Here is a 12,632-nt window from a genome sequence, read left to right as displayed (position 1 = left end):
GTAAATATGAGATATGATGAACTAGTGCAGGAAGAGCAGGAGGAGAGAAACTACCCGGCGGTAGCACTCTCTATAGGAGAATAATGACGTTTAGGTCTTCAGACTGCAAGGAAGTCGCGGTGCCACTGGCGATTCAGTTGGCGAGTAGGATTGTTAGGATGTCAGAGGAGGCGAGAGACAGTACTAGAGGATTAGAGCAAGTAGAGAGAGCAGTATGGAACTTTTGATATTTCAAAATCCCTTTCATTAAAGACCTTGCTAAAACTCGTTTTCTCAAATTTAATTACTCTACAGCAGCTCATCCTAACCCTCTAATCGAACACCTATCTTCTTCCACATTACCAGGTAATCGTAGGGACATTACCAGATGTCCCCACGATCTACTCTCCTCATAAGAGCAGTATGGAATATTCACGTTAACGGAGTGACATGAATGTTTATCACGTGCGCAAGTTTTTCAGTGGTTCAGTGGTTTCAAGATGGCCGAGAAGACATCGGAGATGATGACCGCCCGGGTCGCCCTTCCACTTCCAAAACGGATGAAAATATCGATTATAATCAATTAACATTACTACCGTGAGGTGCTTGCTCAACTCCGTGTAAGAGTAAGGAAAAACCGACCCGATTTATGGAAGACCAAGTCATGGGTTCTCCATCAAGACAACGCGCCGGCTCACACTGCATTGTCTGTCAAGACGTTTCTAGCCAAGTACGACATCCCAGTTTTAGGCCATCCGCCTTATTCGCCTGACCTAGCCCCATGTGACTTATCTGTTCCCCAAAGTCAAATCTGCATTAAAAGGATCACGACTTCAGTCCGTTGAAGCTGTGAAAGAAAAAGCGGCACGTGTCATGCAGGAGCTCACAGAAAAAGACTTCCAGCACTGTTACGAACAATGATAAATTCGCATGGAGCGTTGTAGGGATATGGAAGGGGTGTATATTGAAGGTGATAATAACTAAATATGTATAAAGTTGAAATAAAATGTTTTACAGCAATAGTCTCGTTATTTAATAAACGAGCACACCTCGTAAATTTCAATAAAAATTTTTTGATTTATCATAAAAACACTATTTCTTACTAAGTTATAGAATGTTATTAGTATTTCTTAAACAATTAAAAAAAAAAAAAGAACTCCAAATGACTATGTAATGTTGAATTCATGAGAGATCCCAGCTATCTCGCTCGATCGCGTTACACAAAGATAGAATCAGTTTGCTAATAAACTATTAATGAAGAAGTGAACATTTAGACTGTAGCTGGCAGTGCTCTATATGAGCAGCAGCACACTTCTGCCAGAATGAGGTGTATATTATTCAGTCGGATAGTTTCACACCTGGTTATAACATTCCCAGAGCAATGTTCGTCCCTAAACCATCGAATGTATGAAAAAATAAATAAGTTGAGTATAAATATAGGATTCGCTTGTCCTACATTCCAGTAAAGGGGTTGGCATTTCTGCTAGCTAGGTTCCAACCTAATTCTCTCTCACAGTCGCTCTCAGCTATCTCTATTTCAGCTGGTATCATCATGCCCTTTATGGGACAACGGAGAGATAAAAAAAGGCAAATAAAAGTATTGTCGACCAACATACATCTAAAACTAGACTGTGTTATAATTTGTACTTTTTATTAAAGAGCACCTTAATTATATTTTTATGAAAAGGAGAAAAAAGATTGCCAATTTAAGTTATAATTTTTTGAAAATATTTCGATCTAGGGACTAAGGTCATTTTCAGGGTTTATACTTATTAAGAATTAATTGCACTTTCTTTTGCACTAAAGGTCGTTGGGTTTTCTGTCCTGCCTAATTAGGTACTGAGTATTGTTTGTAAATGGATTAGAAAGATGTACTCTGGATTAAGGCCGTAGATCAATCTTCGTAGCTTTTTCTGTAGGGTCTATCGGACTTTAAGTGAAAAGAAATTTGTTGTTAAGTAATAGATGCTACTGCCTGTCCTGGGGATCACCAAGGGGTTCGGCACGTGCGGCTCTTAGAGATTGGATTTGGAGGGAGCACGAGAAGAGCTGAGTGAAGTGTCCTGGGGTCAAACACAGCAAGACTATGATGCCTTGGTTGTGTAAACAAAGAGCCAAAGAGACCCTGTGTTTGGGTAGGTGATCACAGGCCTATTCACAGGGCATGGTAGGTTCAGGAAACATCTGCACAAGGTGGGGCTTATTAGCTCGGAACCGTTGTGCAGATTGTGTCAGGAAGAGGAGGAGACGGCCTCTCACCTGTTGTTCGATTGTGTTGCAATCGAGCGGTTGCGCTATGAAACCTTTGGAACTTTGAGGCCAAAGGAGATTGTAGCGCGAAAAAAAAAACTAGTAGGGAAAGCCCACAACCTTCTTAGAAGGGGAGGTTTCAACTATTAGACTCAAAAGGAGAAGGCACAATAAGCCTCTAGTGGCTACGGTGCCTTGGGGCGTAGGTCCCGTCCCGTTTCCAATCTTATCTTAATACATGCTACTAAGGCTATTGAAATCAGCTTGTTAAAATCGAAATTGCTGACGAACGGTACTAAACTGAAGTTCTGCCAAACTCTTTTTAAGCCGGTTTTGATGTAGGCCTCAGAAACAGAGACCATTTTAAAGGGGGTACGAACACAGGCCGCGCTAGTGATCGAAAGGAAGTTGTTGTAAAAAAATAAAATTTATTAAAAGAATAACCAGGCAGCGTAGATCTAACTAGTTGTAATCTCTGACAAAAAACTTAGCCGCATTGGATAGATCTACATTGGATTTAGAGGCTACAGCATCTAAATATAGAGCCCCATCCAAATTGCCAAGAGAATGCTAATAAGATTCTATGTAAACTTCTGACAGAGATTCCGAACGGAAACGAAGAATAAGAAAGCTAAAGGTTGTTTTGGATAGTGCCTTAAGAAGAGAAATATACCCTCCATTTCCGCAACTACATGGCGGGTGCTGAAAATAAGGAACACTGGAAGAAATCTCTAAAACAGTGATTCTGAATCTGGGATGAGTGCAACCCTGGGGCTGTAAACAAGCTACTTGAAAGGATCCGAGAACGTTATTGTTATTGCAGTATTAGAGATGCACGATTTTAAATAATAAGAATACACACATTTGTATGAGGTTTCGTGAGGAGACTATGAATTTGAGAATACCACAGCAAAACTGCCAATAAGGATATGCTATTTTAAAATTTGCCATGTTTCTCACCTGACTAAATAAAATTTAGATTATTTAGAAATCAGGACAGATTCATTAACCCAAAAGGAATAAAGATTATAGAATTCGAAAGCTTGGAATTAATACAAATAAATCTAAAAATAAAATATGACTGAAATTAGCAATAATCTATCTTTTAAAATTTAGAAATTTGAAAAAAAAAATCAAGGAGGTGAGAAAAGCCAGACCTGGATTAAGTTAAGGGCTCATCCCCAGGAAAATAATAGAGTATTATTTTAGGAAGTATATTACATTATTATTGTAAAATACTTCTAAGAAAATCTGATATAAAATCAAAAGATACCAATTATTTTGAAAGAAAATAACAAAAAACCATAAGAAGCAAAAGCAGTATCACTCTAGTTCCAATCACAATATCAATGATGACATCGATATCAGTAAACTTAGATAATCATTTCCTTATTTTCCGCATCATTAGCGTCAGTAACAATAACCAAACATAATTCTTCGAAGTGTTTTTTCACAAAAAGGAAGTAAACAATTTCTTTTTCTTACATTTTCCAAGGAAAGAAAAAAAAAAAATGAAACAGTTTAACTTTTAATTAGCACCTGGAACGTAATGAGACACTCTGAGTTCTAACTCAATGGACATCTGGGTTAACTACCTAATCATTATCTCAACGCAATTTTGTAGCTCTTTTTTTTTATTTTACATCTACTGAATATAATTATTTTTATTAATTAATTATCGTCAATTTTGTTGTAATTAAAATTTCGTTAAGCAGTAAAAAGAATAAATACTAACTAACATTCTCGATAGATTATGGTAATGGAATATTAAATGATGAAAAAAATCTATTCACTAAAGTGGCACTTTTCTTTCAATCAATTCTCTTTGAATTGAATCATTCAGCCCCAAATTCAATCCTCGATAAGACGCTATACAGTTGGCAATTCCGTAATGGAACTATAGGAGAAAGTCAAACCAACCTCCACCTGCCGGAAGTGTCTATACTCGAATTTAGCTGGACAAATGATTCAAATAAAACTTAGTAATACATATGCAACTAGTAATTCCAAATTAAAAGAAAATTGTTGAGAGCGTTATCAAAAAAGTCTTAAAATATTAAAAAATTGACTGAGGAAAAGTCTCGATAGATCGATTTTTACCGAAACTTTACTGAGGTGTCCTCTAGTAGAACCAAAGCGAAGTATACTTTATATGAGCGAAGTATATAATATAAGTATATGTATATGTTAGTGCAGTCTTCCTCAAAGTGGGCGATAACTAACGCCCCCTTTGTGGCCGCTGGAGGCCTACAGAGGGTTGGTAAAGGGACCACAGAAAATTGGGGGTGTTCAAGCGGTTTAGGGAGGGAAGCAATGGCTGATTTGTGTTATTCTAATATTTTAAACTAAAATCAAAACCTACCTAACTACTCTTCTAATATCTATTATATCGTTGTATTTTATTTCGTTTTTTCGCTAATTTCGGCTATAAAAACCAATCCCTCAATTGTCCATTGTTCACCGATTTTTTACATATCCATCGCCGCATTCGTGTGAACGTCTATTTAGTGCTGTGGTAATGCTGCTAATTATAAAGAGAAATCTTTTGCATATTAACATACGGCTGTTTTTGAGTAAATTGGAGCCTGATGTTAACTAACTTGTTAAAAATCATCAGATTCATCCTTCACATTAGATTAGTTTTAAAATTGAAATGAACCAGTAATTGGAATAAAAGTTTTCCTAAATATTATTCATTGAGTTGCCTTTTATTTCCCTCATTAGGACAGTATCAATTAAAATGTAAGTTCGAATTCAGAAACAGGATAAGATTCATATGGCACGCAATAATTAAATTTAAGTCATGATTTCGATTGTGAATTTTAAGATGTGGTAGTTAAAAATTTTAGGGGGCTCTAGAAACTAATTGATTGTCAAAGTGGGCGGTAGACGATATAAGTTTGAGAAACTCTTTATTAGTGTATACACACCTATGAGTAAAACACTTTTTCGAACTGAGGGGACCACAAAATGGATATTTCTAACGAGAATTCAAACTCGAAAATCTGCAATATGAGAGAGGAAGAGAAAACAATATAGCCCAGATTAAAATATATTTTGATTATACAGAGAGAGAAAAAAAAAAATGGCTATATAATATATTCTTATAAGAGCTTATATAAAAATGAGATTCTTGCCGATAACGGTACCATGTTTATGATAATGAAAAAGTTTTGTAAGGAACAGTTATATGGTTACCTGGAGGCTGCATGGAATTAGGTGATGTGGAATGAGTACAGAAAAAGTGTCCTTGCAGAGCGAATAAGAAGTAATAGTCTGAACGTACAAGAAAGTAGAACACCTAGACACACAGCTAAGGTAGTAGCATGAAGCAGAAGTTAGAAGAAAAACGAAAAAAAAAGAAAAAGCTTAAGAAGATAGAGAGAAAAAGAAACGAAAATTGTGACTTTAAGTTAAGAAAGAATCCCTAGTAAAGTAAAGATCGACCTCTAATCTCCAATTTTCCTTTTATCATAACTTATTACTGGCCATGAAAACCACCATCTCCGTTTATGGTTGCAGATTTTTTTATTTTAATAAATTAAGTATAAAAATATAATGTGTGTATTTATAAAAAAAAGCGCTGAATTAAGTAGAAAGTTATTACACTCTAAAGATCCGTCCCGAAACTACACAATTAAATCCTACTAATACCTTGCACCCTAAAATTATGTCATTAATTGAAATCGAAGAAATAAAAGGATACGCCATCTTACAAAAAAATCAATAACCCGTTATTACTTATGTTGTAGAATATTCGAAGGGAAGAAAGAATAATAAGGCCTATTTCAGAAATAATTTAATGATTATATTCTATTTTCATGCAAGAATAACAATTATAAAATAAGTAATAGATAATAAAGTCTACCTTGTTTAAGGAATATCCAAGTTTATCAGCATCTCAATAGATCACCAGTCCAATAGCACTTGAACTTGACACTTGTTACAATAATGCACAACACTATTTACAGTAAAACACAATATTACACACTAAGAATAACTTAAAAACATTTAATAAAATACAACTTCACTTAAACAATCACTAATATTCACTTAAAAAATCAAGTTAATAAAGCAACATTACTATCGAGTTAAAGATGGCCGCGGTAACTGGCCAGGCAGATCTGCTAGCAAAAGAAGGTTATCTAAGCAGGGTGACCAACTTCCCTGATTCGCTAATTACACATTCACAAATTAAATTTTATTTTTATAGATTACGAATGAAAATAAATAAAAGAAAAAAGTTGGACACTCTACTTAGATAACCTTCATTTACCAGCTGATCTCCTTTACCAGGTAACGGCGGCATTTTTAACTAGTTGCTATTAGGTGTCCCTTTGTTAACGTGAAGTTGTATTTTATAAAATGTTTTTAAGTTATTCTTAGTGTGTAATATTGTGTTTTACTGTAAATAGTGTTGTGCATTATTGTAACAAGTTGAGTGCTATTGGGCTGGCGATCTATTGAGACGCTGATGAATTTTTATATTATTTAAACACTTTAAAGACGTTCAGTAAATTAGTTTTTGCAATGTTCAGGTTCTTTTACTTTGTCTCACCCTACCAATGGAGGAAGTATTAAAATCGAGCAGATTTTCGACATGGCGGAAATAAATAATTTCTGGTCCTTGAACATGACGGAAGTAGGTGATACAAGTCCTTCTATGTTAACGTCTTTTTGTTTGTATAAATGCTGAAATAAAATTAAAGAATCCTAGCAGGTATTTAAGGGATACGCATGTTTTGTGCGTAGGTAATGTTTTAGAATTGTAAAATGGAAGTTTTAACTCGAAAGCAGGTTCAAGCGTCGTTAATTTGAAACGATTGCAATACTTCTTGCTAGAAAAATCACTCTTTTAACCGAGTATTTGCCTTTTATTTTAAAGAAAATTTGGAAATTTTATCTTTTATAGAAATAGAGAAAAAAAAAATGGTCAAAGTTGGGTGTTTTTCAACGTTACGCTTTTCCATGCACTTTTTTGGCGATCAACCCTCAAACAGGTGGATTTGAACCCAGGTTTCCATGATCTAATCCCTCATTTCCTAATTGATCTCATCCTTTATTTCCTTTATGAATACTAACACTATTATTAAGACTTTATTAAACACCAAGCGATATCTTAAAAACAGAATATCGTGTGGAAGCGAGATAAAGATACTGATGCATTCTCCCTCGATCAGATAATGTATGAGTAAAATGTTAGATTTATTTGGACGTTTCGAAGATCTTGTAACCTCTAGGAGCTTAGTAACCGGAAAACACATGCGACATTAATTATTCCAGCTGAACAGACTGAAGAACGGATTTTATTCAAAAGATGATATATTTTTCTCTCTGCAAAGTTGTTTTCATCCTATTATATTCTCTGTATTCGTATTTTTAGAGAGAGACCCATTATTATTATTTTGCTTTAACATGAAAAAAAAAAAGGTACAACCTTTTCACTTTATAAATAAATAAAAATAAAGTTAGGTAAAAAAAAATGCGGTAAGAGGAGCAAGAGACTTGGTGGATGTGGAGGAGATATGATGTTGGTATAAGGTAAGGGAGCCGACAGACACGTCCTTTGTTAGGCAGGCTGGAAGGGCTGCTGTGTTGGACCAACGTCGGTACAGCCAGCGGCTACGCCATGTTGTTGTACAGACCGGCTACACTCGAATAACAGCAACAGTAGCTCTACTAGCGGCAACAGAACACCGCCAAAGCATATAAAAGGTAAACATTTCATTAGCACAGCTCTCTGGCCAGCTGTGGAGTAGGTATGTATCCCAGAATTACCCTTCACCACGCCTCCTACCACATTATATACCCTTGAGCGTATTATTTAATTAACAGCATTGTTTTTCAACTAGCCACCACACCACCGCCACTTTATGTATTTATTTATGTATACCTCTCGTACATACCACCTAACGGCTATTTCTACAACCATCCAAATTTATTACAAATATTTTCTCCAACTTTCTTAAGAAAGAGGAAACATTGCGATTGCGTCAAAATTTCGCTTTCAATTTTCACCAGAAAAATAAAGTGGTTTTTAGAAATTGGTCCTGTATGTTTGTGAGTTGAAATTTGATTTCTGGTTTAGGTAGCTGACAATTACGTTTTAAACAAAATCAATCTTTCTAAAAGAGTTCCTTGATTTTATTTATTTTCACAACTGCACTAAATTTCTGCAACAAGTGAAGCTGATACAACACAGTAGCATGAGAGGAGAATGCACCCAATGGTGAATAAACTCCCAAAGAAGAGCATTTTAATATAAATGCACTGGCACTTATTTCATTAAGAAGATTTCGTGGCCACCGATCGACTTGGAGGATTTCCTGGTAATACAGTAAGTTGAAAACTAGAAGAGGGTTAGAATTTGAGGAAATTGAAGCGTTGAACTTAGCGTAGCAGGATCTGGCAGCTTCAGAAACCTAAGAAACAAGGAGATCTCAGTGCAAGGTTGAGTTAGATACAAAGTAAGGAGCATTAGCTATTCGAAAAAGTGTATGTGAATGAAAAGATTGAACTTTGTAGATATTGGAAGCTTTCGCTGAGCCCCAAAGTTCCATTCCGAACAGTTTTGAGTATCCTGGTGTAGATAAGCCGTTAGTAGTTTAATGAAGTTTCCATCGTGGAAATCGTACTAGTCTGTGGATTCCAGGTTAGGCATTGGTCCATGAAGTGTCCTAGGTACTTAACACAATCTTTTGTGGTTTAGTGGGATTAAAGAAATTTTTCAGTTTTTTAAGTATTTCTTAATTGATTGGAGACATCTCTGAGTAGCTGCATTAAATAATAATTTTTTTTTTTTTTTAGTAAAAACTACCTTTTTGGACTCAAAAGGATCTAAAAACGGATACCTCCAGTGAAATAACAAAATCAAAAATCTGCAGGATTATAGTAACTTTTTCTTACTACGGTAAAGGTAAAAGAATATTGAAAATCAGATTGCCATTGCAAGAAGTGCAACATGTTTGTATGCTTGTGCAGGGGCGGCTCTAGCTCGTGTAGCGCCCGTGTGCAATGAAACCCTGGCGCTGTCTGGCCGCTTCTAAACTTTAAATACGTGAAATAAGGTTTATTTAGAGTTGAAACAAAATGTTCGAAAAAGAAGCCGCCCATAGGGCGCTCGCGTTTGATAACTGCCGCCACCGCGCTGGCTGGCCGCTTCTGTCATATCATTGTTGTACCATGATGGTCCAAGAAGATGCTCTTAGCTTAGAGACGGCGGCGCCCGTGTGCATTGCACACCCTGCACTATAGTTTAAGCCGCCCCTGTGCTTGTACAAGTAAAGTTTTTGCAGAATGTGTAAGTGAGATAAATTGCTAAAATAAACAAGAAAGATGAACGAACATTTTAACATTTTATTTATTTAAAGAATATTAATTTTTTGTTTTATTGTTCCGCTTGCAGAACTTGTTTGTTTAAAGTTTTATACAGAGATCTAAAGTTTTTAAATTTGAAATAAACTTATATTTGAGTTATTTTTGTGACCTGTTATTACCTTTATGTTTTTACATGATTAATAAAATAATAAAATTTACTTAATGTTTAATATCTTTTTAATAAAATAGTTAATGTGTTCAATTTGTTACACCGCGCCCGATCATGTGGATAGCCTCACTCATCGCGGCCTGTGGAAGGTCTTAACATAGTTGTCATGAATTTTCTTAGATTTATATTGACTACAATAATTGCCTAATGCTCTAATTAAGCAGAAAAGATCTACGACTATGTCTGTTTAAGCAAGAGCTTTGCAAAATGTAAATTTTGTAAATAACACACGATTCAGCAGTTATCTAAGTGCAGCAAACCATCTCTTTGAATAATGTTTTACAAAAGCAGTGAAATCGTGGGCCCTAAATTCTATTATTAGGATTTGCAAAGTTCACAATTTTACTTATGGCCTAAAAAATAAAAATAAAATCCCCGAATTTATTTAATTAAAAATAATTTCAGATTAAGGATTTGAAATTATTTATTTTAATTTGGTTGTTTTAAATGAAATACATACATATACGAGGGTCGTTTGAAAAGTCCGTGCAAAAATAAAAACTACTTAATTTTTTGGGTAAACCTTTTTTATTTTTCAACATAGTCTCCTTTTAGGCTTATACACTTCGTCCAACGCTGCTCTAGTTTGTTGATCCCTTCCGAATAATAGGATTTGTCCGTCTGTTTCTGCAATCACCTCCTCGTTTGAATAAAATCTTTTTCCCGCCAGCCATTTCTTCATATTGGGAAACAAATAGTAGTCCGAGGGAGCCAAGTCTGGAGAATAGGGGGGATGTGAAACGAGTTGGAACCCTATTTCCATTAATTTTGCGACCACAACTGCTGAGGTGTGAGCTGGTGCGTTGTCGTGATGGAAAAGGACTTTTTTGTGGGCCAATCGTGGGCGTTTTTCTTGCAGCTCGGTTTTCCAATAACGATGAATAATATGCACCTGTAATAGTTTTACCCTTTGGGGCCGTACTTAAATTACGTAACGCAATTTAAAGAGCTTTTTAATCCCTCCCCCCCCGATGTAACAGATCGTAACAAAATGTCAACCTCCCCTCCCCCCCTAGCCAAATGTACGTAATTTTTTGTTATGGAATATCGTCATTGCATAGTATTTAATTAAAATCAAACATATATTTTTTATTTATTACTTATTTAATTACATTATCACTTAGTATGAAGGTTGGCTATAGTAGAATTTGGCGCGAAAAATATCGTTAGTATTTTTCCATTAATGACCAAAAAATTATAGATTCAATTGGAAAAATTACGTACAAGCATTAAAAAACCCCCTCCCCCGAACCATAACGAATGGTAACAATCGAGCCTTACCCCCCTCCCCCCTTGCGTTCGTTACGTAATTTAAGTACGGCCCCTTTTCCAGATAGTCGATGAGGATTATTCCTTGCGAATCCCAAAAGACAGTCGCCATAATCTTTCCGGCCGAAGGTACGGTCTTCGCCTTTTTTGGCGCAGATTCCCCCTTGGTAACCCATTGTTTAGATTGTTCTTTGGTCTCAGGAGTATAGTGATGTATCCATGTTTCATCCACAGTGACGAAACGACGCTTAAAGTCCTGCGGATTCTTCTGGAACAGCTGCAAACCGTCCTTGCAACACTTCACAAGATTTCGTTTTTGGTCAAGCGTGAGAAAATCACTCGACTTCCTCGATTCAAACGAATGCCAAACACAAAGAAATAGACCGATCTGGCTGAAACTTGGTGTGTGTTCTTCCAAGTGAAGCTACTAACTAACATAACCTCGATACGCGCCAGTAGTGCTATCTCTCTGACTTTGCGACTTTTCAAACGACCCTCGTATATGGTCAATAATTATTGAAATAATTGCATTGTGCGCCTTCAAAACACCAATTTGGGGCCCACTCACCCTCACAATCCTCAACTCTGCACCTTTTGACGCCTTGAACCCACACTCGCTCATCTCTTAGAGGGCCCAACTTGACAGAATGAAGGTGCCAAGTGTAAGAAGTGTGATTTAAATATAATGAACAGTAGTTATATTCTATATTATTAGTTATTTCATCAAACGAATTAAGAAATAATTAGTTTTAAATAGATTATCTCATTTATTTATTTGACATAATACGATTAAAATAATTTCTTATAAAAACGTAATTTCACATAACTATTTCGCTAAATAATTTGAAATTATGGCCAACTCTGCATGTTACCTTTCATTTATGTTTGATAAATTCAAATTCTACTAACACAATCTACAATCTGGCTCTGCGATCCATTCTGTCTAAGCTCTACGCTATTTGAGACTCAGGCTTTTCAAATCTGAACGAAAGCACATATTTTTTGCTCTTGAATAATTTCTATGATTTACAGAATAATTACTGTGGTTAATTGAATGTTTATATTACGCCTCCTCTTCAGAAAGAGTAGGTGTAACAAAAAAGGATGGTGACAATAAAAGATGGTAGATTCTTCCACTTGATTACACCTGGACGAACGTTGAATCAAATGCCATAACGGTCGAGTTGATACCCCGATCTTTTCACAGGAAATCCAGCATCCATGGAAATCTATGCCCTCTGTACCTTCATCCTTTCCCCTCCACCAAAACCCAGCTGTTCTACCATTTTGTATTCCTTCAAAACTCGAAAAAGGACCAAAAGTGGATAGTATTCTATAGTATCTTCGGCTTTTATAAATTACTATCCTCGGAATTACATATCCATTAATTCAATCCACCATTTTTATTGTCATATAACCACTCATACGACTTTTCCAATACAAATTGTCTTTTCTTGTACATTAATTTTTTTTTTTTTTCTAAAACTAAATTGTACTCGACGTGAAAAGCGAAAAAAAGTAAAGTAAGTAATGCCTATTTTTTGAGAAGGGAGTTACGTCCAATTTAAAGTCAAAATTACCTTATTTT

At 35.6% G+C, this 12,632-nt stretch overlaps 1 protein-coding gene across 11 annotated transcripts in view; it reads right to left on the bottom strand.

The window, feature by feature from the left end:
- The window catches only part of LOC141449738 (discoidin domain-containing receptor 2-like), a 587,266-nt gene that overhangs the window by 256,844 nt on the left and 317,790 nt on the right, over positions 1 to 12,632 (bottom strand). The window contains exon 1 of one of the 11 annotated variants that reach the window (XM_074119451.1): positions 6,098 to 8,357. The exons of the other annotated variants lie outside the window; for them this stretch is intronic. The gene's annotated coding sequence lies outside the window, so the exon portion shown is untranslated. Of the gene's footprint in view, positions 1 to 6,097; positions 8,358 to 12,632 lie in introns of those variants that run through there. 11 annotated transcript variants of the gene reach the window in all.

Source organism: Rhodnius prolixus, unplaced genomic scaffold, assembly GCF_049639745.1.
Source record: "Rhodnius prolixus isolate KJV_2025 unplaced genomic scaffold, Rpr scaffold_2, whole genome shotgun sequence".
In the NCBI taxonomy this organism is placed as follows: Eukaryota; Metazoa; Arthropoda; class Insecta; order Hemiptera; family Reduviidae; genus Rhodnius; species Rhodnius prolixus.
This window is presented reverse-complemented; position numbering and strand designations above follow the sequence as displayed.